We start from the raw sequence: 4,755 nt of genomic DNA, 5'->3' as shown, positions 1-4,755 counted from the left end.
AGAGGCATGTCTGATCTGTTTTAATTCTGTATTCACAGTGGCTGGTACACAGTAGGCAAAACAGTAGTTTTAAGCAAAACAATAAAGAAAGGATGGAAAGAAAGAATGAATACTATCTCTAACTAGTGATTTTGAGGAGCTGGAGCCATTCACTTATTTATAACTGAGATCAGTATTGCTTGCCCTCTAGTGGTCTGTTTTAATGAACTTTAATCCTGGCTTTTGAAAGATGAGTATTTACTTGAAAATTGTAAAGTATTTCTAAAGAGATTGTAAGGGAATTTTCATTTTTAATAAATACATATCTCATAAAGACTACTTTTGTCCACTTTAAGACTTTAGGAGTAAAATGTATCAAGGAGAATTTGTGAAATCTAAAATAAAAGGATTTTTTTCCTTTTAGAAAAATGAAAATATTTTATGTGTGCCATTGGTATTTTAAGAACTATATTATTATATTTTAGTTATACTTCTGAGCTTTAAATAAAAATAGGAATTTAAGTTGTTTTTTTCCACCTTCTGAGAGTCAAGTATTTCATAGATATACAAAATCTGTTTAACGTATCGTAATTCTAGACATCAAAAGCAAACATACTCTTCTTTTGGAATATTCTGCTTATAGCTACTTAAAAAATACTTACAATTTAGGCACCGCAGTGGCCGGTAAGAATTTAGTGTTTTAATGTGTTATTTCTATAGTTCATGTTTGGCTACTATAATGCAAGTAATTATTTGGATTAAAATGACCACCTATCATCTAATGAGATTTTTTTAAAAAATGAGTAGACATGGAAATTTACAGTTTGAGGAATGTGTTTTTCTCTCAATAACTCATCAATTAACTGATAATTGTCTGTAGTCTATAGAGTTGCAGTTATTTTTAAGCTGAAGTAGGAACATGCTAACTAACTACATTTTAAATAACATTTTAAGCAGCAGCATTTGAATCAATTATTTAAAACATGAGATGTTAATCTTCAGTTTTTTATTAAATTTCTTTCTCCTATTTATTCTGATAATTTAGAATCTCCTCTATTTTCTGTGGTCTAGTTCATAGTTTTTAAAATAGATATAAAAACAGAAATTTTCTAGTTACAAGGAAGGGCCAGGAAATTAGAAGTTGGAGGTTGAACTATGTGCCAAAGAGCAAAGAATCAATCCATGGATAAAGAAATTTAAAGTAAAACTTTAATCTGCATTGAATTATACTTCCTTGCCTTACTGTCATCAAGTGTATTAATAATTACATTGAAAAATGTGGATATGTGCAGAGAGAATTCATGTTGGCAAAAACTATTTATAGAGGGACCAGCAGTTAGTGTAATGGCTATGTCGCTGGACTCCCACGTAGTTGACCACGGTTAGCGTACTGGACCCGGTGGCTTAAAACTCACGCTGGGCACATGTGCATGCATGCCCAAGATCCTGAGAGGAGAATGGAGGAGAAGGGATTGCGTGGCCATCCCCCCTGGGGGGGGGATTTCTCGCTTTCTGGGAGTAGCAGGTGGCATGGTGGTTAAGGTGCTGGACATTCCCACATGGCCGACCACGGTTCAAGTCCTTGACCTGATGGCTTGCTTTCTCACTTCCTCTCTCTCTCTCTCTCTCTCTCTCTCTCTCTCTTTGGTCAAATTAAAATAATAAATGAATGAATAAATAAAAAATTAAATAAATAATTCTTAAAAAAAAAAAAAAAAGCTATCTATTGGGCCTGGGCTGTTAACATGGGACCAGACTGTATAGAGCTTAGTTCCAAGTTAAAAGATTTGGACTTTATCAGTTAGTATACAGGAAGCTATTAGAAGTTTTTAACAAAGAAGATTATAATGATAATGATAATAATAATAATAATAATGACCATAACTTACTGAGCAATTATCTTTGGAACTCTTCAAAGAAAATGTTTTATAAACATTAGTTTAATTCTTTTTCTCTACAACCCTTTGTTGTAGTAGGGAATAAACAAAATATCAGATAGCTTTCGGAGAGTAGTAACCTTGTCAGTGCAGGACCTGGCTTGCAGTGTGATTCCAGAAAATCACATACAGGGAGATCAGTCCAGAACCATATGAAGAAGGGATTCAAGAGGAAGTAGACTGGGAAAAAATTGGGTGGCCAGTGGGCTCTTGCAGTAAACCAAGTATTAGATTTTGAATGTATTACTATTGTGGTGCCAAGAGGAAAGGAAAGGAAAGGACAAAGTTTAGAGATTCTATGAAGAAAACATTAATGCTAAACTTTTGACTCAACCGATGTCTTTACATTGATCCAGGATAGTAGAGTTCTCTGTATCAGTTATTGCTGATGGGACGTTTTGAGAAATGATCCCACTGACAAAAATGAGTAACTCATGCAGAAGTAAGTCATAGGGGAAGATGATAGGGGAAGATAATGAGTCTGGATTGTAAAGATCTTTAGTTGGAAATTATGTCAGCATACTAGAATTATGTGATGGTATATTGGGAGGAAGAAATGGCTATACATAGAGACTTGAAGTCATCAGCAGCAACACGATGGTTGAGATTGGAGGACGGTGTGAGTTTTTTAAGGCCAAGGATGAGATAGAACAGCTGAGGCTAGAGAAGGGGTCTTGGGATCTATCTGCCAGTGTTACAAGTGTGAGAAAAAGAAAAATCAGAGACGAGAACTAAGAATATTTAGGAAAGGGGTGTTGTAATGTCATAGAGCCTACATGGAAAAACACGTTTAAAGTGATGATAACCAATTTTCTTAAAGAAGACAAAGTGAAAAGACAGCCAGAAAGAGGGAGCAGTAGTTAAGCCATTGCATCAGGTTGGACTGTTCAGCTGTCATTAGAAAGAATTCAGTAAGTCAACCAGAGTTACCATCTGTCATTTGTTCTATCCTAGTGATGTATCATTAACTCATTTTTTTCCTGGTCAGTTTAAATAATCATTTTCCTTTGTATCTGTTAATCAGTTTTCTCCATATGGTAGATCATGGGACCAGCAGGTATTGGTTGGAGAGTAGGATTCCTGCATGGCCAACCACAGTTCAAGTCCTGGACTTGGCAGCATGGAAATCACAACAAATAGATAGATAGATGATAGATAGATAGATGTTTAGAATATATTAGATCAGAGAAGAAATAAAAGTGAGTACTTGCCAATCTTTTTAAAAAGTACATTTGAAGGGCTCAGGTTCATGAGGGTAAAAACTTTGAAAACCAAAAAATGTAACCCATTTATTAAGTTCCTAAATATTTATTGAGTTCTTACTCTGTGCTTCAAAATAAAATCATGATTCTCAGGTGGTTTAGAGTACATGGTCTAATCAGCTGGTATATATTTGTGTTTTTGTGTGTACATGTACATACATACCATTTATTGAGTTGTCACTCATATACTTTGTTTATGTTGTATTTATTAATATACTTACTCTCAAAGTCAGAGTGAAGGCATTACAAGACTATGACTGTAACAAGATGCATCCCAGATTCTGTCATTGCCATAATCATAAGAAAGCATTTTATTCTAGTTTATTCTTATTCTTAACACGGTACAGCATTTAACAATCCCAGCTTGCTGAGGTGGTTACTGATTAAGTTTTCCCGGATTTACCATCTGTCTAGCCCAACTACATAGTCATTTTTCTAGGTCTTCTCTCTGTAGCAATAAGCCTTACTCAGCGTACTAGATTTTTTAAAATGTGAAATAACACATAATATGTTATTACATTAAAGGTCATTCAAAATAGCAACTTTAAAATGTGTGAGTGACAGGATAACTTACTACCCAGTATTATGCTTAACATCACTATCACCTAAGGCCAAACCCACCAGGTAGAGTTTGTGGTTTGGTGACATATTTTCACTGGAATGTGCTATACTCTTGGGCATCAGTCAAATGTAGCAAATTATGATAATTTCGCACCTGAGGTAGTTAAAAACAACATCCTAAATACAATACTGTCATAGCACTCTTCTCTGAACGTATTGCCCCAGTATTAAATAGCTATAGCTACCTAGTGATGTTACTATCAAAAAACTTGATCATTTTCAAGTAACATACAGAAGCTTGTCTACTTTGTCTATTTCCTGGGAAGGTTGCAAAAACAAACTGCATCACTTGTTAAGAATAAGATGAATTCAGGACCAGCAGATGGTGTAATGATTACATCTCTGGACTCCCACGTAGTTGACTACAGTTTGAGTCTCAGACCCAGTGGCTTAAAACTCATGCTGGGCATGTGTGTGTGCATACCCAAAATCCCCAAAGGAGAACAGAGAAGGGATTTTGTTGTGATCATTCCCCCTGAGGGGTGATTTCTCACTTTCTGTCTCTCTGTCTCCAGTGACCACAGTTGCCTGTTGCCAAATTTTTTTTTTTTTTTTTGAACCAGCCAATGGTGTGGTGTTAAAGTGGATGGATGCTACATGGCTGACCATGTAGCTTGCCTCCTGAACCTAGCAGTTTGAAAGTCATGATGGATGCATGCAATGCATGCCCAAAATCCCAAGAAGAGACTGTAGAAGAAGGGATTGTGGCATGGCCATCCCCTCTGGGGCGGGGGTGGAGTGGGGAGTGATTTCTCATTTTTCCTCTCTCTGCTTCTCTGCCTTTCTTTCTCTCTTTAGCGAACATATACACCCTGTAGCAAAATTAAAAACAAAAAACATGATTTTTTGGGGGTGTGTGGGAATGGTTGTTGCTATAGGGCATGTGTGCTTGCCCTATAGCAAGCACAGAGAGACAGAGAGATAGAAAGCAAGAAATCACCCCCCCCCCAGGGGGG

General features: G+C 36.2%; 1 protein-coding gene across 1 annotated transcript in view; it reads left to right on the top strand.

Moving 5' to 3' along the window:
* The window catches only part of UNC5C (unc-5 netrin receptor C), a 422,503-nt gene that overhangs the window by 45,834 nt on the left and 371,914 nt on the right, over window positions 1-4,755 (top strand). The gene's annotated exons all lie outside the window — the stretch shown is intronic.

Source organism: Tupaia chinensis, unplaced genomic scaffold (genome assembly GCF_000334495.1).
Source record: "Tupaia chinensis unplaced genomic scaffold, TupChi_1.0 Scaffold000353_1, whole genome shotgun sequence".
NCBI classification, from domain to species: Eukaryota; Metazoa; Chordata; class Mammalia; order Scandentia; family Tupaiidae; genus Tupaia; species Tupaia belangeri.
Note: the sequence above shows the minus strand (reverse complement) of the source record. Positions and strands in the feature narration are given on the sequence as shown.